Below are 22,735 nucleotides of genomic sequence, written 5' to 3'. Positions count from 1 at the left end.
TATTCTTATTTCTAAAATGGATAAAGCGCTATCTCTTAGAATTCAGCTCAGCCAAATTAATGTCACCAGACTCATACTAGATAAGGAGGATTGGCATTCAAACTGGAGAAGGTCACTGTTCTCCTGTAGCTCATCTAGTAGGGAAGACAGACCTATACAGAGAAATGCAGTTTTAGGGTAGTCAGCATGTGGTAATGGAGTTAAATCAACAATAATAATAATTCATTGGGTTTTTTTTCCCTGTTGCAGAAGGAAAATTTACTCTGCTCAAGACAATTTATTGTACAACAAAGCTTTAGCAGGGAAAAACAGAAATTGAAATGATGTGATTTGAGTGACAGTTGTGTATTAATATTCTAAAACCTATGACAAACCGCTTAATCTCCTTGTGCCTCAGCTCCCTCATCTAAGAAACCAGGAGAATGACTGTACTCACAGTACTGAGCTCACAGCGTGCAAGGTTCAAATGAGATAATGTTCCTGAAAACCCTTTTAAATGTGTTATGTGCAAAAGTTATTTTCATTGACGCCATTAGCATCAAAGTGTAGATGATTATGAATTTCACACTTCTTCCACTTGCTCTTGAAAACCATCTTCAGTCACCACTTTTTAAAGTCAACACTTTCTTAAATGAATAGTGTACAAAGGATCCTGATTCACAAATTTAATGGCTGCACTCCTTCATCTTAAAGCCATAGTCATACCCCAAATTAGTTAAGATCAGTGTGTGGTCCAGAGTGTAGAGTTCTTTGTAGCCTAAATATTGAGACTCTTTAGGATATGTTGTGTTTACTCTTTTAGACTCTATTCATTATTTAGACATTCTTATTCATCATGTAATTACAATGTAATTACAATTACAAAACAATAGAAGTTCCCCAAACTGACCTCAGGTTAACAGATTCTGCTTACCCACAGCTCTGCTACAGGATGAATGCTCAAACGAATACACCTTTTGAATGTTGACATTCTGTTCCTATCTTTGAGTGATATGCTTACTAAGAGTTGATGTCTATTCCCAAACTCTTCAGGTGGATTTTACTGGTAATTATAAGCATGTAATTAAATTTATTAGTAAATAAACTAAAAATGTAAGTGGGAGAAATTGAATTGTTTCCATCAATTTGAAGTTGAATGGTTTAGAAAGATTCAAAAATAGGCAAAAAATTCACTATCAAATGAGTTGTGGACAAGACAATTATATGAGGTTAAGGGGAAAGAAGATAAAAAATCTAGAGGTATTCTGACATTGGTATTGTGTCAGAAGTATCTAACTTCTTATTCTACTTTCAAGAATATGGAAATTTAGGGTCATACCTTATGATTGATGTAATAAAATAAATCAGAACTTTTATCAATGGACACAAAGAATAGAGTCTAAATGGTCAAAGAATAGGCCTGAGCACTATCTCAAAAGATCGTTGAATGAATGCACACTTCATGTCTTAAAATTTAACATTTTTAATGTATATAGGAGTCATTTTTATGTTTCTTTGTTTTGACTTTTTAAAATACACTGACCAGGTATGCATTATTAAAATATTAATATTACTTTGGGGACTTCCCTGGTGGCACAGTCATTGGGAGTCCGCCTGCCAGTGCAGGGGACACGGGTTTGAGCCCTGGTCCAGGAAGATCCCACATGCTGCGGAGCAACTAAGTCCGTGCGCCACAACTACTGAGCTTGCGTGCCACAGCTACTGAAGCCTGCATGCCTAGAGCCCATGCTCTGCAACAAGAGAAACCACCGCAATGAGAAGCCAGTGCGCCGCAACAAAGAGTAGCCCCCTCTCACCACAACTAGAGAAAGCCTGTGTGCAGCAATGAAGACCCAATGCAGCCAGAAATAAATTAATTAATTTTAAAAATTAAAAAAATAAAATATTAGTTTGTAAACTGAAATTATTTCAAAATGAGAACATATAAGAACACACATGATTATTTTAAAATTCCATTAAATGAATAAATATGAACTAATTCCCAATTCAGTCTCAGGTAAAATAATAGACTCTGTAAGGAATAGAAAGACAAATAAAGCTAAGCACCCACTTTCAAGGCTCTGAAAACTCACAGACTTCTTACATGTGGGAAAGTTCTCAGATACCTATGTACCCACTGTAGAACTGAAAACAGAGAAGAACAAAGAGCATCTTTGTCTACTACTCAATTCTGTAAGGGTTAAAATTGCAATCTGCTGCACTCCTGACCAGCAGTGCACTCTGAGAGGAAATTAAGATAACAGTATGAGGCACTCTGTGCTTTGGACAAGCAGCCCCCTTAGATAGATGTGTATCTCTGGAAGGATTTTAATGAACCCAGATTCTTGCATCTTCTCCTACATAGAAAAGCACTAAGATCATTAACCTGAGATATCTCTTCTTGACTAGCAGTAATCTTTTACCAAGATATATACTTGAGAGCACATGTTCTCTAGCCAAAAAATCACATATAAACCGGCTTCTCCTCCTACCTCTTCAGAACAACTTCCTCAGAGCTACTGAGTGGCTGTCTCCCAGGCTCTAGTCCTCAGTAAGGCCCTGAATAAAACTTAACTCACAACTCTTACACTGTGCATTTTTCCTTCAGTCACTACCCTTCAAGTTGCGCAGATCACAACTGGCATAACCATTTAGAGTGGTTATAATGTGGTCAAAATGAAATGCATCCTTGGTTTTGGTGAACCAATCAGACCCAAGCACTAAAATAGCTGATGTTTTAGAGTCCGTTTTCTATGTCAGCCACATTAACCATTTTTATTGATAGGAATTGTCACTACATTCCTACCACCATCTAGGTAGGGACAAGTAGAAAATACAATGATTAACAAGATCTCTGAATTATTTGCAAAGTGCAATGGAAGGTCTTTGAAGGATTTTAAGGTTAATGACATGATCCAATTTACATTTTAAACACTCTCAGATTATTAGAAGAAGAAAGGGTTAGAATGGAGAGAAAGAAGAAAACCAGAAATGATGTTAATATGTTCTGTTATCTCCAGGTTTCTGAAATTGTTTTATCATGTTTAAGGTGTGGTGAGCACATCTCAGCTTCCTTATCCCAGATTCTAAGCTCCTTGATATCAGTAATCACAAATCTCACTGCTTGAAAACATACATCTAGAATTTTCTCGAATTATCTTTATTTAAAAGTTTGTCCTGAAATTCCCATACACAGTAAAGAACGTGGCAGAAATTCTAATAAGTTGGCTTCCAAATGGCATCTCGCCACCTCTTGCACCCAGAAGCAACATAAGCCCTTCCTCATTTTGGCTCAGAATATATGGCCACTGCACTCAGGGAACCTAACACACAATAAGTTTAGCTCATCACACATTTTGAAAACTCCTTTCTCAGCTAACTTTTGAAAATGTGAGAAGACTAAAAAAATGATGTCAGTTCTTTATCATTTTCAGCTACTTCCCTAAAACTAGATACATTTGCTATTTATCTTTTTTTTTTTTTGGACTCATCAGCCAATTTTCAAGGCAATTTGAGTTCACTTTTTGTGAAAGAGTCTTCAGGAAAATATTCTGTCAAGGGCTTTGGGACAATCAAGATAAATGACACTCCTACATTTTGCTCATACTAATCACCCCTTTATGAATCTGCCCAAAAGCATGAATTCCTCTCTCCCAGGCTGCTCTTTATACAATCCTAATGCTGCTGCCTTCTGAGTCCTCTCTGCTTCATGCATTATCACTTCATTTGCTGTCTTGTTCCCCTATTGAGCTGCCTCTCCACCTGAGATTCTATTCTCAGAGTGGTTCTGCTTGGGATTTTGGATACTAGAGATTAAAATTTTGAAAGAATGAAATAACTGATCTTTTAGGTAACCCTCCTCACTGTCATCTCCCAGAGGTTGATATTTTTCTATTTCTTCACCTAAAATTTAGATAATCTGTAAAAAATATATATACAATGGATTTGGGGAAATTTGAGTCTACCCATCGGAATACCTTCTGTTTGTTGTCAATATTTTTTTTCCGTTTCTTTTTAATTTTTTTTATTGGCGTATAATTGCTTTACAATGTTGTGTTAGTTTCTGCTGTACAATTAAGTGAGTCAGCTATATGTATACATATATCTCCTCCCTCTTGGTCCTCCCTCCCACCCCCCTCTGCCCAGCCGTCTAGGTCATCACAGAGGACAGAGCTGAGCTTCCTGTGTTTTACAGCATGTTCCCACTAGCTATCTATTTTATGCATGGTAGTGTATATATGTCATTCCTAACCTCCCAATTTGTCGCACCCTCTCTCCTTCCCACCCTGTGTCCACAAGTCCGTTCTCTATGTCTGCGTCTCTATTCCTGCCCTGCAAACAGGTTCATCTGTACCATTTTTTTAGATTCCACATATATGCATTAATATACAATATTTGTTTTTCTCTTTCTGGCTTACTTCACTCCGTATGACAGACTCTAAGTCCATCCACATCTCTACAAATGACCCAATTTCGTTCCTTTTTATGGCTGAGTAATATTCCATTGTATATATATACCACATCTTCTTTATTCATTCATCTGTCGTTGGACATTTAGGTTGTTTCCATGTCCTGTCTATTGTAAATATTGCTGCAATGAACATTGTGGTACATGACTCTTTTTGAATTATGGTTTTCTCAGGGTATATGCCCAGTAGTGGGATTGCTGGGTCATATGGTAGTTCTATTTTTAGTTTTTTAAGGCACCTCCATACTGTTCTCCATAGTGGCTGTATCAATTTACATTCCCACCAACAGTGCAAGAGGGTTCCCTTTTCTCCACACCCTCTCCAGCATTTATAGTTTGTACATTTTTTGATGATGGCCATTCTGACCAGTGTGAGGTGATACTTCATTGTAGTTTTGATTTGCATTTCCCTAATAATTAGTGAAGTTGAGCATCCTTTCATGAGCCCCTTGGCCATTTGTATGTTCTCCTTGGAGAGATATCTATTTAGGTCTTCCACCATTTTTTGACTGAGTTGTTTGTTTCTTTGATATTGAGCTCCATGAGCTGTTTGTATATTTTAGAGATTAATCCTTTGGTTGTTGCTTCATTTGCAAATATTTTCTCCCATTCTGAGGGTTGTCTTTTTGTCTTGTTTATGGTTTCCTTTGCTGTGCAAAAGCTGTTAAGTTTAATTAGGTCCCGTTTGTTTATTTTTGTCTTTATTTTCATTACTCTAGGAGGTAGGTCAGAAAAGATCTTGCTGTGGTTTATGTCAAAGAGTATTTTTCCTATGTTTTCCTCTAAGAGTTTTATAGTGTCCGGTCTTACATTTAGGTCTTTAATCCATTTTGAGTTTATTTTTGTGTATGGTGTTAAGGAGTGTTCTAATTTCATTCTTTTACATGTAGCTGTCCAGTTTTCCCAGCACCACATATTGAAGAGGCTGTCTTTTCTCCATTGAATGTTCTTGCCTCCTTTGTCTATTCTTGCCTCCTTTGTCATAAATTAGGTGACCATATGTGCGTGGGTTTATCTCTGGGCTTTCTATCCTGTGCCATTGATCAATATTTTCCAAAACTCACACAGAGTTGTGAAAGAAAGGAAATATTAGACTGCAATTATTGCGTGGTAAAACTATCAAAGAATAGGTTTTTAAACTTTCTCTAAACTAGGCTGGAATAGGAAGAAATCACAAATGAGATTAAAAATTTTGATTGATAACTCAATGTGAGTGATGTGTGGGAAAAATACTAGGTTGGGAGCCGAGCTTTGGTTTTTCCACGTTTTTGTAGCTGTTAGAACTTAAGATAATGAGGGTTTGTTGTAAAAATATATATATGGAAAAAAGAACTAAGGGAATCTTTGCTAACCCAGTAACAGATATATTCTGGATCTCAAAGGAGAAGAATAGAGTTTGAGAATTAGAAGATGGTTTAAGATCCAAAGTCATTTTACTATCAACATTAACTTATTCTTTAGTTAGACAATCTCTTGCCAATATTGTAGCTCAGCTCCTCTCTCTAGCTCTACTGCTAGATATCTTTTAGTTTCTGCTTACTCATGATATCTGTACTTTGAACTTGAATGTATTCACAATCTCTGCATACTCAGTTTCTCTTGACCACTGCCATCTTATCATCTCTGATACCTGACTTCTGTATCTTTTCCAGCATCAGCCTTCATCACCAACTGGAACACTCTTTGTATTTTGCACTCAAATTCTCCAAGGAAGAGAATCTGATTGAGTGTTCTTTAGTCATCATTTTGTTTGGGTAGATTTCTCATGCCAGATTTCTCATGGGCTGCTACTAGCCGATAGATAGATCCATAATACAGGTGTCTGTTTCCCAGCCCTGACCTAATCAGCTGCTGCTGGTGGGACACAATCATGTGGTAATTTTCTGTGCTGTGTTATTCGTGAAGACACCTATCAGTACCTAGTGCTATGCACGGGGGACTAGACTTCCTCTCCAGTGAACTTGGCTTCATCAAGGTTCCATTTCCATACCTATAACAGGAAAAGTTGGATGATATGTCCATTAAAGTCCTTTCAAATTCTAAGGTACTGTGAGTGCATCTTTTGTATTTGTCCTCATTCTTTCTTTCTTTAAAAAAAAATTTTTTTTAGTTCCTACTTGTGATGTTAGGTATTATTCTAGATGTTGAGGAAACAGCAGTGACTGAGGTAGACCAAGTGTATAACAAGATTCTGGCAGTAAGAAAACTTTACCCAAGATGGTACCAATTAAGTGGTTTTAATGAAAGAGCTGCTTAGATACATTAAGAAATGTTTCAGAACTAGATAAGGAGAGTTGAGGCACCCCAAGGCCAGCAAGAGTGAGAAGCTACCACCACATTTAAAGTTGGATGGGCGAGTGGGACATAATGGTAAACCAATGAGACTTTGAGACATGGAGGAAGAGATGCCTGGAAGAAACTATAGTCACAAGGGATACAGGTGCTGCCCCAAAACAAGGAAATTGCAGGAAAAGGCTCCTCAACCTCTCTCTCTTCTCACCCTCTAGGTTACCAGGGCTTTCCATTGGCCAAATCCAACCAAAAGTATGAGAGCAAACGATTCAAGGTGATACAGTCTTCAGCCTCTGAGAGCACACTGCAGTTCCAAGAAAATGGGAAATGGATAGGAGGGGATCAAATGGAAAATAACTGGGGCATAAATCTTACCATCAAGTGGAGTAAACAGATTAAAAACTTAAACTAAAATAAATACAAAATAAAACAATAAAATTTGATTTTAAAAAAAAGTACAAAGGAGGTAAAAGAAGATAGAAAGTGATTTTCAAGGAGGAAGGGATTATTTTAGAATAATGGAAAAAACAGCACATGTTGACAATTTTTGTCATTTTAATAAGCATACTTGCCTTGGACTTTTTTATTTTGGAATATCTGATATGTGAAAGGAATGTACATGACATATACAAGTTATGAACATAAAAGAAAAGCAAAAACCCATGAACAACCACCAATTAAAAAAGAAAATATCCAAACCATTGACACTTCTTCATTCTCCCTCATCCTTTTCTCCTTTCTCATTCTTCATCAGTAAAACTCACTAACCTGAGTTAGTGAGTTTATTACTAAACTCCATTCCATTATGGTTTACTACAGGATATTGAATATAGTTTCCTATGCTATACAGTAGGACCTTGTTGTTTATCCATTCTATATATAATAGTTTGCATCTGCTAACCCCAAACTCCCAATCCAACCCCCCTTCCTCTCCTCCCCCTTGGCAACCACAAGTCTGTTCTCTATGTCTGTGAGTCTGTTTCTTTTTCATAGATAAGTTCATTCATGTCATATTTTAGATTCCACATATAAGTGATATCCTATGGTAATTGCCTTTCTCTTTCTGACTTACTTGGCATAGTATGATAATCTCTAGGTCCATCCACGTAGCTGCAAATGGCATTATTTCATTTTTTATGGCCGAGTAATATTCCATTGTATGTATATGTATGTATGTATGTGTGTGTATGTATGTGTGTGTGTGTGTGTATATATATATATATATATATATATATATATATATATATATATACCACATCTTCTTTACCCATTCATCTGCCGATGGACATTTAGGTTGTTTCCATGTCTTGGCTATTGTAAATAGTGCTGCTATGAACATAGGGATGTATGTATCTTTTCGAATTACAGTTTTGTCTGGATATATGCCAAGGAATGGGATTGCTGGATCATATGGCAACTCTATTTTTAGTTTTTTGAGGAACCTCCATACTATTCTCCATAGTGGCTGCACCAATTTATATTCCCACTAACAGTGTAGGAGGGTTCCCTTTTCTCCACAACCTCTCCAGTTTAATCACACTCTTTAATACATGTTAGTTTCGCTTATTTTTTGAAACTTATAAAATTGAAATCTTAAATTCATTCTTTTCAGTCTTGTTTTTTCCACTCAATAATACTTTTCAATTCACCTTTGGTGATACACACATTGTTGTAGTTCAACTTCACTGTTGAAAAGATATTTCATTACACAAATATTGTATAATTTGTTCATCCATTTTCCTAAGGACGTTGTGTTATTGCCAATTTGTTGTTGTTATGATACTGGTGCAAATATTCTTCTATCTCTCTTTTGGATACATAAGCAAGTATTTCTTTGTGGTATATAATGCATACGGGAATAGAATTGGTGTATTATGGACAATGTGCATGTTGAGCTTTATAAAATAGTACCAACTTGTTTTTCCTACTGGTTGTATCTTTGTACACTCCCACCAGCAATGTTCAAGAGTTTCCCTTGATTCATGTACTCTCTGTCATTATGCTATGGGTTAAATGTTTGTATCCCCCCCCAAAATTCATATGTTGAAATCCTAGTCCCCAAAGTGATGCTTACAAGCAGCCCTGAGTTATGATTCTAGACAACGTCACCATGATAAGCATATGAGATGGACACTTGGCCTAACAGTTACTAAGACTTCCTAGAAGGTCATTATAATACAAACAGTATAATATTAATACAAAAATAGACAAATTGACCTACAGACCAGGATGGCTGTAAGATAGACTCATATCTCAGAATTTATTGCATAATAAAGGTGGTACCACAAGTCAGACTGTTTAGTAAACTTTGATAGGAAAGCTGCTCATTATGGAAAAAATCCATACCTATTACCACCTACAAGAATGGAATGCACGTATATTAAAGAAATAAGCCAAAAGAAACCATAAAGGCAGAAGATAATGTGCCCTAGGGTCAGGGAAGAACTTAAAATTCCAAAAGCATCGTTAATAGTTTTAATCACATCAAATTAAGAATTTCTGTGAATCAAGTTAACATAAAGCTGTTGCAGAGAGATGATATTTGCCAGGTCTAAAACCACAAGGAAATTATTATCTAGAATATACAAGAAACTCATGCATATGAAAAAAGCATAAGAATCTCAAATTTTAAAAATGAGTAAAGGATATTTGAGTCAATTCAGAGCCAAAGAAACCCAGTATATGATAGGTGCCAAAAATCATTGGTAATCAGAGGAACGCACTTTAAAACAAAAAAGAGATAAGAGTTTAGACCCATCATATTCTAAATACAGAGTGTTGAGTGAAAAAAATAAGGAACCCAATACCATCTATGTAAATTACAACTCATGAAATAATTCATGGCTTACACTAATACTTTAGAAAAGAAGAATATAAACCAAATATACATTGGGGAATTGGGAGTGAGGAGTGGACCAGAGGCCTTGCAAAGAGCCAGATGACCACCAGATGCCCAGAACTGCAGAGGATTACTAAGGAACCCTTGGCTCATTAAACAAAGCAAAACCATAGCACACAGGTGAAATCATACTATATCATCTTAAATTCCCAATTCCATCGTGGGAGTCCTAACCACAGGACACCCAGCTCAGGAGTCCACCATCAGCTAAACTCTTTGCTTCCCTGGGAATATCTTGGTCCCCAACAGTCCTAATCATCCTTCTATAGGCTGAGGATAAAATGACTCTTTATCTAGTTTTCCAAATATTTATATTCCTATGGTAATATAGCACTGGAATAAAAATGTGATGTTTTTTTTTTAATAATTGAAATTTTAACCAAAATTTTTTCTCTCATTTTCTTGTATCCTTTTTTTCCCACCCATTCATTCAGTAGAAGTCATTGCCTCAGGGAAGGGGTAATATGGCAGAGAAAATCTTTTTGGTGTTAAAAGCATCACTATGAAGTATGTAACTTCTAAGCCATAAAACATCATCTCCGGAAAACCAGATAAAGAGCCAGGCCAGCTTGTCCTCAGACTACATAAAAGTGGCCATGACTGCGGGGAACAAGAAGAGACACGGCAGAATCCAAGTTAAATGATGGTGGGTTCCTAAGCTCTGTTTCCTGTAGAACGGTCTCCGCAGACGGAACTGGGAACCCCACATCAGACAGAACTGGGCCCCTAGCCCCAGGGAAGTGCCTGGAACCAGCAAGATTCCTGTGTCCTGTCCCTCAGCTTGGCTCCCCAGCATGGCACCAGGACAGGCCTGAGGCCACCTAACAGAGCATCTGCAATAATGCAGGAAGAGCTTTGTGCCTGAGAGCAGAGCAGAGACAGCTGCTCTGAAAGTCGTTTGTAAGATCGTAGTAGATGCACCAGGGGCCCAAAGTCAAAATGGGAACAGAGACCCCTCCTATGAGTCTATGTAGATGAAGAATGATTTCAAGGAAAGGTCTTCTCCATCCCTCAAGTCTCTGCCCTCGCTCTTAGACATCACCCCACAGAAAGGAAGAGGCACTCCACTAAACACATGGGCTCTCAATGTGGGATGATCTTGCTCCCCAGCAGACATTTGGCTATGCCTGGAGACATGTTTTGTTGTCACAAGTGGGAGGTGCTGCTGGAATCTGATAGGCAGAGGTCAGAGATGCTGCTGAACATTCTACGGTGCACAGAACGGCACCCCCCAAACAAAGACTCACCCAGCCCCAAATGTCAGCAATGTCAAGGCTGAGAAACACTTCCCTAAACTGAGATTAGGTTTTTGACGACTTGGCACAATAACAATTTATTTATTTATAACTTTTTATAATTTATAATTTTTATAATTTATAATTTATGATTTATAATTTATAACATACAATAATTTATAAATATATAAATTAATAAAATAAATTAATTAATATAATTTATTTATTTATAACTTTTAAAATTAAAATATTTATTTATATTAAAATAAATAAATATAATTTATTTATTTATAACTTTTTATAATTTATAATTTTTATAATTTATAATTTATAACATAAATGCTCATTTGTTTTAAATAAAGAAAATTACACCTAGTTCGTGGGTTGAAATGTGGAACTACTTGCTTACGCTCAGGAATATATCCTTTGTCTAATATAAAATAATCAACAATTATCAGTTTTGCATTTAATGAAAAGGTTTTGCAGGGGGAAGAAAAGTTTAATTAGCTTTAAAGTAAGACAAAGCGCCTCACTCACAAGGAGGAAAAAGAATTGGAGACATGAAGACAGATGCTGGAAGCTTATGACACTATCCGAAGCAAATGAGAGAAGCAAAGGGGGAGTAGCGGGTGGGGAGTGGGGTGGGGGGTTAGGGGAGAAGAAAAGTATGTGCAGGGAAGTCATCCCTGGAGGAACATTCAGAGGGGAACAAGTGGCTCCTTACTTAGGATGATGGGGACCGTGAGCATTTTTCAGAGAGGTGAGGTGGGTTTTCTTCCAGACTCTCCAGTGAAAGTTTACTAAGAAGGTGGCATGAGAACCTCAGATCACTAACATCCCAGGAAGAATATCAGCAAAGGGAAAAATTGAAAGGGCTTTCAAAAATAGCATAGGTGAAAGCAAAAGCCAGAAACAATGAAGAGAGGAAAAGGGGGAAAAGAGATGAAAAGGAGGAAGGGAGAGGAGAGAGGAACAGGGGAAGGGAGGGAGAGAGTGAGAGATCTAGAAACAATTGCAATGAGTAATAAAGTAAACCAGTCTTATGTTAATGACATGCCAAAGTGTTTCATTTTTATGCAAAAGCAAATAACTGTGAAGTATCCCCAACATAAACACTGATTAAAAGAGATTAAATGTCTCGGGATGAAATGTCATAATATTACACAGTCAGTTTGTGGTGTTCTCAAAATGTTAATGACCTCCAGCTTCAGCTGCTTCCATTACCAGCTCTCTCAAGGGAGAACAGCCTCAGCTGCAGGGCTGCCAGGAGGAGCTCAGAGCCTCGTCCCATCTCCTCCCCATTAATAGATAAAATTTCACTGAAAATGATTCGGTGACATTTGGCCATAATTCAGAAGGGACCACATTTTTTAAAAAGAATTTTTCTTTTATCAGAAAGTACTTGAGTTTATCTTACCATTTCAATAATGTTCCAGACCTCATTCAGTCAGTCTTCAGTACTCTTTGGAATAATAATTTTCCGTTCTCTAACAGTGACATCTCCCCAGCAATGGTAGCATCTGCAGAAAATTTAGGAAGTGAGAGTTCATCATTTTACAAACTAATTCTGGAAAAAAAGCGTGGGTCAGGATGAATTTATCACTATTTCACCAGGACTGATCCCAGAATTCTACATAAAGTGTTAGTGTACTCTGAGTGGCCACGCCCCCTCACTTACTTTAATAAAAATCATTAGTACTTCTGGTCTCCACAATTATTTTTGCCTCCAAGCCAAATAAAATAGGCTAACACCCTGTAGTTACTTTATAAATTAGTCATTCTTTCCCACCTATTCTACTGACCCAGTTTCTCTCACACAGCCAGGACACGTGCCATCTAACTGGCTACACTTTTGAACACATGAACCTCAATGGGTATGTATCTGTTGCCTAGTAATATCTACGCTTTCTGCAGTACATAAGTGCATTCAGACATTTATGGTTGGTGCAACTTTGCATTTATTCAACAAACGCTCATTGAGTCTTTATTAAGCACAAGCTCTCTAATTAGTCCCTTCTCTCAATACATTTCTAACATCTGGAGTGGGGTCAGGGGTGACAGAAAGAACAACATGGGGCAGGATAGGTACGTGCCACTTCCAGGGTCCAGTTAAAGCGCTCAGGAACTAACACAATGAAGTCTCTTAGCTGGAGACTTCAGGAAAGACCCCAGGGCAGGTGGGTTATACAAAATGGACCTTGTAAATTTTGACAGAATGTTGACTGAGATGAAATGAATAAAACATTCTATCTGTCCTGTCTGAATACAGTAGCCTATAGCCACATATGGCTATTTAAATTAAAGTTAAGTAAACGGAAATAAAATTTAAATTTCAGTCACACTAGCTTCAAGTGATCAATAGCCACACATGGCTAGTGGTGACCATATTGGACAGTGTAGAAGAATATTTCCATCACTGCAAAAAGATTCATTGGACAGCTCTGTTCTAAGTCGAAGAAACGGGATAATTACCACGAGAAACCACAAGTGTTTTACAGATGTCTGGAGACCAGCAAACACCCCCCATTTGCTGGTGCATAAAATAAAAGAGTAGTGGAAAATAAGACCAGAAAGGGAAGTTAAAGTCAAATTCTAGTGAGTCTTGAACACACTCACGTGGAATCTTGTTTGGAGCAGAGGACTGAGACTTAGAAGGATTAATTTTTGGTAATGTGTAAAATGATGACCTGGAAAAACAACTAAGCAAGGAGTCCTGAACTCTGGTTGCACATTAGAATCACCTGGGGAGCTTTTTAAAACCCCAGTGCCCAGGCCATACCCAGGAAGAACTAAATCAGAATCACTGGAGGTGAGACTCAGATGTCAGTATTATTTAAACCTTCCCAGGTGATTCCAATGTGCCGAGGGACTTAGGGACAGCCGCTGTTTTCACATGTATAGCATCACTTCTCACACTTCTGTCAACAGTAACCTCTTTCTTCGTATGAACTTCCCCTTATCATTTCTACTCAATCCTGGTGAAGGTGCCATAATAACCTAGTTCCCTGGTCACTAGAGGTGCCCTTGGAACCAAATCTTGACAAATCACAACACCCCAGGAATGTTGGTTGTAGTGACTGGCCCAGATTTATACTACAATCCAGGTCCTGCAAGGAAGAACCTGTTCTGGGATTTTACGTACATATTCCTGGTTAGAAAGGCTCTCAGTTCCATGTAGGAGGTCACTACACTGAGATGATGTTGGCCTGAATATCCTTGTGAATGTGTTCCTTCCTATGCTCCATCACAACCATCACTCCATTGCAAGGTAGAAAGTCATCCACACAAGAAAACTACAAAATTCATAAATACAAGCAAACTATAAGCTCCCTTTTGAATCTGTTTAAAGGATTGACCAGGATTGGGGATCACAGACAGTTCTTGATCTCTTTCCACCTTGAAAGCACAACCAATGTCCTACTCAGTTATTTTGGCCAGCCATTCCAAAATGAATGAATGGGGGTTTACTGTGTTCTGTGTTGATGATTCATCACCATAGGCCAGTGAAGCAGAGAAAGTATCAGAAGCAGTGTACATAACTGGTTGGACCAGTAAAGTGGATGGGGCTTAGATCTACTCACAGGAAGGGAAAATAAGGCTTTTGATGAGAAAAGACAATAGCCGGTAGTTTAGGCATTCTTTCCACCCCTGCAATCTTTCCACTGCTGATGTCTCCTGTCATTTTCACATGAGGACCCAACCTTTACTTTACACTATCTCAGGCATTTTATGTAACTTAACTCAGGCAATTTTCAGATGCCAGTCTCTACAGGATGTGCTCTGTATTTTAAAGAAATTTTACAATATATTTCCATTTGTAGCATTTTAAGATGTAGGCTTCTATGACATGTGATAAAGAGAAATTTCTTCCCTGGTGGGAGGTGATCAAGATACCCTCTTCAAGTTCTAATAGTGAATGACCATATTTAAAAGGTGTGCACGTTCTGTGAACGTTAAAAAAAAAAAAAAAAAAAAGACTGAAAGGTGAGATCCTAAAGGTCAAAAGTAGAGAATGGAGAGAACGTAAAAATTTTATTCTATTTTTTCCATAATCAGAAAAAGAAGTTTTATGTAAGTCCCTTTGATTTTCTAAATAAACATATTTGTGGATAGGAAATTCAAGCATTTGGCATTTGAAGAAATTAACTGTCTCAGTATTCAACTGTATCAATCACACAATGACACTTGGTTTTCACCAAGCCACAAGGGGTCCAGATCACCTGGCAAAGATGAAGTGAAAATGTACACTGTCAACAATAACAGGCTACATGATCATGAGGTTCCCATGCATTATCCCAGAGCAGACTAGTTTTGTCGAAGCCACAAGGATTTCAATACTCTCCTGGTGAGAAGACCTTTCCATTCTATAAATTCATTCATTTACAAAAAGTGATCTTACCCTAAACCTGTGGACTTCAAACCTTCTTTTTAAAGTAGACAGATGTCCAGTATGGAAATCAGATAGAAGATCCTATAGGTGGTAGGGGGAAACAGGGCCCTTTGAGTTTTCTCTTTCTATTCCCTACATAATTCCAGAGATGCCAGTGAGCAAGGTTTGAAAACCACTATATCAAATTATTTCCATCACTGGCTGCCAAGTATGACATCCCCTGGAGTTGTACAGCATAGCAGGCCTGCCCAAAAGGCCAGAAACAGCAATTAATTATTAGAACTAGGATGTTTTTGTATCTTCCAGAGTCTCTTATAAAAATGCAAATGTTCCTGGAGAGAAACATCTTAAGCAATCATGGGGAATTATTTTATCAATTCAATTTGCAGCTTGGAAACTTCGGTGACAGCAAAGCCCTGTAGGATTGGGCACAGATAAAGGAACTGAAACAGATGTAACCAAGGAAAAATGTCTTTACTTCCTGAGGTTGTACAGGACCCACCTAACAGGCTATCGATAGTTTTTAAATAAAGAAAATTATAAAATGGCCAACATTTGAATGTATCTTGATTGCCAGATACTTTTCCAAGTCTCAATCTACTTTTTAGCTCATTTTATGTACTCTTTTATTCCTTTATACATTAACTCATATATGTATGCCTTACAACAACTACATGATGAAAGTATAATTTTTATACCCATATTACAGATGAGGCAACTGAGGCACAGAAGAGTTAAGGTCACACAGCTAATAAGAGGCAGAGCCAAGATTCAAATCTGCACAATCTGACTCTAGGGCCTGTGATAACCTCACACAATGGTTCATCTTCCAGAGGTGGACAATTATTTCAGTTTACCCCAGCACTGCTAAAGGGTGGCCCCCTCTGAACTTTAACTCTCTAACCTCTGTGATTCTCTTGATTTTGGCTAATTACCCCAGAGAAAACAAGAAGGATGAATTTCCAGTAAGCTATGAGCTTATTGAGATGGGAATTATCTTCTAGTTTTGCATCCAATCTAACCAGTTGAATAAGGATTTCACTCAGTTGAGGCCTGATATTTTCAGGTCTGCCATGCACTGCAGCAAGTGTTGTGATGCTCAGCTCAGGAAAATGACACATATAGAGTTTAACTGAATATCATCTTCTAGAGCTGAACTGTGAAAACTGGTGACCCTAGGAGTTTGGCCTTTGCCCATATCACTAAAGCATCCATATTTTCTTCTAGGAGTTTCATGGTTTCAAGTCTTACGTTCAAGCATTTAATCCATGTTGAGTTGATTTTTGTGAGTGATGTAAGATAAAAGTTCAATGACACTCTTTCGAACATGGCTATCCAGTTTTCCCGGCACTGTTTATTAAAGAGAGTATCCTTTCCCCATATTCTTGGCTCCTTTGCTAAAAATTAATTGACCATATAGGCATCAGTTTATTTCTGGGCTCTTTATTCTACCCCATTGATCTATGTACGTGTTTTTATGCCAATACCATACTGTTTTGAGTACCACAGCTTTGTAATACAGTTTGGAATCAGGAAGTGTGATGCCTCCAGCTTTATCCTTTTTCAAGATTGCACTGGTTATTTGGGATCTTTTGTGGTTCCATACACATTTTAGGATTTTCTTTTCTAATTCTGTGATAAATGCCATTGGAATTTTGACAGGGATAGCATTGTATCTGTAGATCACTTTGGGTAGTCTGGACATTTTAACAATATTAATTCTTCCAATCCATGAACACAGAATATCTCCATTTATCTGTGTCCTCTTCAATTTCTTTCATCCATGTCTTATTGTTTTCAGTGTACCTCCTTGGTTAAATTTATTACTAAGTATTTTATTCTTTTTGATGCTATTTTAAATGAGATTGTTTTCTTAATTTTTATTTCTGAAACTTCGTTGCTGGTGTACTATATAGCACAGGGAACTATATTCAATATCCTGTGATAAACCATAACAGAAAAGAATATGAAAGAGTGTATATATATGTATAACTGAATCACTTTGCTGTACAGCAGAAATTAACACAACGTTGTGAATCAACTATATATACTTCAATAAAATAAATTTTTTTTAAATGCAACTAATTTTTGTATACTGATTTTGTATCCTTCAACTTTACTAAAATCATTTCTTAGTTTTAACATTATTTTTGGTGGAGAGAAGACTCAATATTTTAAAGATAATTTTCCCCCAACTAACATAGATTCAGTGTAATCCAATCAAATGCTCATCAAGCTTTTTTTTTTTTTGGAAATTGACAATCTGATTATAAAATTTATGTAGACTAGACAAAATAATTTGGGAAAAGATAACAAAGTTGGAGGACATACTCCATTGATTTCAAGATTTACTTTACTACCTTAGCAACCAAAACAGCATGATACAGTGTACAAATAGACATGCAGGTCGATGGAAGCAAATAGAGAATTTAGATATAAACTCACACTTATATGGTCAATTGATCTCAACAATGGCACCAAGGTAATTCAGTTGGGAAACAATACTCTTTTCAACAAATGGTACTTGAACAATTGAACATCCAAAGTCAAAACAAAATAAATGTACTCCACCTTTACTTCACACCATATATAAAATATAACTAAAAGTACATTATACACCTACAAATTTAGAGCTAATACGACAAAACTTCTAGGAGGAAATATAGAAGAAAATCTTTGTGACCTTGAATAAGGCCAAATTTCTTAAATAGGACACGAAAACACCCCAAAAACTGATAAATTAAACTTCATTTTAAAAATTTGCTTTTCAAAGACATTTTTAAGAAAATTAAAAAGCAATCCAAAGACTAGAAGAAAATATCTGTAAAACATAGATCTATTAAAAGACTTGTGTCCATAATATATAAAGAACTCTAACAACTTAATAAAGAAAACAACCCATTTTTAAAATGAGTAAGAGATTTTAATAGAGAGCTCAACCAAGAAGATATATAGATGATAAATAAGCACAAGAAAAGACGTGCAACATGATTAACCATTAGCAAATGCAAATTAAAACCACAGTGAGATACTACACACCCTCTAGAACTGCCAAAATTACCAAGTGCCTGAAAGAATGTGAGGCAACTCAAACCCTCATACATTATACATGGGAACACACTTTAGAAAACAGTTTGGCTACCTCTTATACTCTTATAAAGATAAATATACACTACTCTGTGACCCAGCAATTTCTCTTTTATATATTTACCCAAAGAAAAGAAAGCATATGTCCACACAAAGATGTGATTCAAATGCTCATAGCAACTTCCTTTATAATAGCTCAAAATGTAAATAATCTAAATATCCCTCAACTGATGCAAGGATAAACAAAACGTGATTATTATCCTAAAGGAGAACACAATAAAAAAGGAGCAAGGTACAGATGTACGCAAAAATATGGAATATTCTCAAAAGTATGACATTAAGAAATACAAAGACTGTGCACTCTATGAATTCATTTTTTAGTAAATTCTAGAAAAAGCAAAATTGTAACGATACTAAAAAAATCAGTGGTTGCCTGGGACCAGAAGGTTAGGAAAGGGACAGCTTCCTGCAAAAGGACAGCTGGAAATTCTGGTGTGATAGAAATGTTCTGTATAATGATGTTGGTGGGTTGTGAAACTGTATAAAATTGTCAAAATTCATCAAATTGGAAATGAGCTTGGTGAATTTTATTGTATGTAAGTCAATGAAGTTGACCGAAAAATGAAAGGAAGAAGATCTCTCTATCAAGGAGTTATATACTTTCCAGAAATAGAAAATAAGAAATGGAGAAAAATTAAATGTCTTTAATGAAAAAAAGAGATGCTTTCAAAGATATTTTGTTTTGTATAATGGTGTGTGTATTAGTCAGGGTTCCAGAGAAACAGAATGAATAGTGGGTATAGAGCGAGAAAGAGAAATAGATTTATTTTAAGGAATTGGGTCACGGGATTGTGGTGACTGGCAAGTCCAAAATCTGCAGGGTGGGCCAGAAGAATGGAACCCAGAGAAGAGGTGCAGTTCAAATCTGAAGGCAGTCTGCTGGCAGAATTCCCTCTTCCTCTAGTGAAGTTAGTCTTTTTCTATTAAGGCCTTCAATTGATTGGATGAGGCCCACCCTCATTATGAAGGGTAATGCAATTTACTCAATGTCTACTCATTTAAATGTTATCTCCGTTAAAAAATACCTTCACAGAAACATTTATTTATTTATTTATTTTAACATCTTTATTGGAGTATAATTGCTTTACAATTGTGTGTTAGTTTCTGCTTTATAACAAAGTGAATCAGCTATACATATATATATCTGCCCATATCTCCTCCCTCTTGTGTCTCCTTCCCACCCTCCCTATCCCACCCCTCTAAGTGGTCACAAAGCACCCAGCTGATCTCCCTGTGCTATGCGGCTGCTTCCCACTAGCTATCTATTTTACATTTGGTAGTGTATATATGTCCATGCCACTCTCTCACTTCTTCCCAGCTTCCCCTTCCCCTTCCCATGTCCTCAAGTCCATTCTCTATGCCTGCATCTTTATTCCTGTCCTGCCCCTAGGTTCTTCAGAACCATTTTTTTTTTTTTAGATTATATATATATGTGTTAGCATACAGTATTTGTTTTTCTCTTTCTGACTTACTTCACTCTGTATGACAGACTCTAGGTCCATCCACCTCACTGCAAATAACTCAATTTTGTTTCTTTTTATGGCTGAGTAATATTCCATTGTATATATGTGCCACATCTTCCTTTATCCATTCATCTGTCAGTGGACACTTAAGTTGCTTCCATGTCCTGGCTATTGTAAAGAGAGCTGCAATGAACATTGTGGTACATGACTCTTTTCGAGTTATGGTTTTCTCAGGGTATATGCCCAGTAGTGGGATTGCTGGGTTGTATGGTAGTTCTATTTTTAGTTTTCTAAGGAACCTCCATACTCTTCTCCATAGTGGCTGTATCAATTTACATTCCCACCAACAGTGCAAGAGGGTTGGTTCCCTTTTCTCCACACCCTCTCCAGCATTTGTTTCTAGATTTTTTGGAGCTACATAGAGTCATTTAGTTAGGTACCATTAGCATTTGCCCTTATGGAGAAAGATGGAAGAATTTCCTTAGGTATTACCTTTGCCCTCCCACTAGCTGACCTTGGAGACAGCAAGCTCAGCACTGTGGGTCTCCATCTATAAAATTAGTATAATATCTACTTCACAGAAGTGTTAGGGGAAAGATATATTAATAAGCATCTAAGCAATTGGAGATTTGTATCACATATATTGCTACCCATGCCTTTGTGCTATGCACTCCCAAAGCACCTCAGCAAGTCCTTCTTATAATATAGCCCCATTGCCCTTCATCCCAGGCCCAACTCCAGTCTGATTCCTTTTTTGCCTGCCAAGGAGGACTTTGCACTCCCACTTCAAAAAGTGCTTCCAGACAAACAAGAGGCAAAAGGAACCAGGTGCCTTCCACTCCTTCAACATCATTCATTCATCACCTCTTAAAGGTGAATGGTGTCTAAGAAATCTCAGAAAGCCTTAGCACAATGGTTCATATGTAGATGAAGATTTCTCTTTCCTGATGGATTTACACAAGAATCTGTTCCAAAGCAGAATATTGACAGCCAACTGGAAATGAACATGGAGCCAAATGTTAACAATATCTGGCCCACCCTGCAGATTTTGGACTTGCCAGTCTCCACAATCCCGTGAGCCAATTCCTTAAAATAAATCTATTTCTCTTTCTCACTCTATACCCGCTATTCGTTCTGTTTCTCTGGAACCCTGACTAATACACACACCATTATACAAAACAAAATATCTTTGAAAGCATCTCTTTTTTTCATTAAAGACATTTAATTTTTCTTCATTTCTTATTGTTATTATGTTAACAATATCAGTGATAATCTATTACCTGTTTTAGTGAGTGCTTGTTCAAGGCCATAAACATTGCCATTTAATCCTTACACAACTCAGCAAGGTAGATAATTTTTAGACCTACTTTACAGATAAAAAATTAGAGTTACCATATGATCCAGCAATCCCACCCCTGGGCACATATCCTGGAAAGATGAAAACTCTAATTTGGAAAGATACAAGCACCCCAATATTCATTGCAGCACTATTTACAATAGCCAAGATATGGAAGCACCCTAAATGTTCATCGACAGATGAATGGATAAAGAAGATGTGGCACACATATACAATGGAATATTACTCAGCCATAAAAAGAATGAAATAAGGGCAATTTGCAGCAACATGGATAGACCTAGAGATTATCATACTAAGTGAAGTAAGTCAGACTGAGAAAGACAAATATCATATGATATCCCTTATATGTGGGATCTAAAAAAATGATACAAATGAACTTAATCACAAAACAGAAATAGACTTACAGACATAGAAAACAAATTTATGATTACCAAAGGGCAAAGCAGGGGAGGGAGGGATAAATTAGGAATTTGAGATTAACAGATATACACTACTATGTATAAAATAAATAAACAACAAAGACCTACTGTATAGCACAGGAAACTATATTCAATATCTTATCATAACCTATAATGGAAAAGAATCTGAAAAAGAATATATATGTGTGTGTGTGTGTGTGTGTGTGTGTGTGTGTATGTAAAACTGAATCACTTTGCTGTACACCTGAAACTAACACAACATTGTAAATCAACTATACTTCAATTAAAAAAAGAAAGAAATTAATTAGAACTCAAAGAAGTTAAATAATTTGGTTACAGCTGTTAGAATCAGGATTTGAACCAATGTGAAGGAAAAGGACCCTATGAATTTATTCATCCTTTAGGACATTGCACACAGAATAAAAGGGTTAATACAAACTTCTCAAAATTGACAATGGGAACCAGTTGTACCAGAAGAAGATGTGAGAAGCTGTAAATTCTTCATCCTGAGGCCACGAGCCCATGTCAAGGCCCTTAGTGGAGAGGACTGAAGGGAAGGCAGAAAGGGTGCATGCACTGAGATATAGGGGTACCTGCTCTTCCCTCCTGGCACCCAACTCCCAGAAGACTTATACTTGACAAACTGCTTTCATTTCCTGCCCCACCGTTCCAACTTAATACCATTATTAATAGGCACGTCTTTCATGCACAGCTTTCTTTTGGAAATTGATGGGAAGTAGGTAGGTGGGTGAGGCAGCAAGAAGAAAACACACTGAGAAGAAAAGGTGGTAAGTGGGTGGATGAAGGTCATTGGAGAAAAAATGAAACCAGAAATATATCCATCCTTGCTTGGAAAATATGACTAAGTAAAATAAGTGTGATCATTTGAGGTAGTCAGTCAGTCTGACCTTTATAAAAAGAGCAGGATGATTTTACTTTTCTCCCACTCCAAGTCATTTTAAAGCAATCCATAAGGGTTCACTTCTATCAGAGCGTAGTGAGTTGCTGTTGTAGAGCTGTTATCTACAAAAAAGAGTTTCAGATGGGTCAGCTCATACTTTCCCACTTTCTTTAAAGTATAGGGGT

At 37.0% G+C, this 22,735-nt stretch overlaps 1 long non-coding RNA gene across 1 annotated transcript in view; it reads right to left on the bottom strand.

Moving 5' to 3' along the window:
- The window catches only part of LOC102999809 (uncharacterized), a 465,504-nt gene that overhangs the window by 284,947 nt on the left and 157,822 nt on the right, over positions 1-22,735 (bottom strand). Inside the window, exon 3 of the long non-coding RNA XR_009005227.1 lies at positions 12,291-12,393. This is a non-coding gene — a long non-coding RNA (uncharacterized LOC102999809). The remainder of the gene's footprint in view (positions 1-12,290; positions 12,394-22,735) is intronic.

This window comes from Balaenoptera acutorostrata, chromosome 14, assembly GCF_949987535.1.
Source record: "Balaenoptera acutorostrata chromosome 14, mBalAcu1.1, whole genome shotgun sequence".
Taxonomy (NCBI): domain Eukaryota; kingdom Metazoa; phylum Chordata; class Mammalia; order Artiodactyla; family Balaenopteridae; genus Balaenoptera; species Balaenoptera acutorostrata.
The sequence above is the reverse complement of the archived record's forward strand: the minus strand, read 5'-3'. Positions and strand labels throughout refer to the sequence as shown.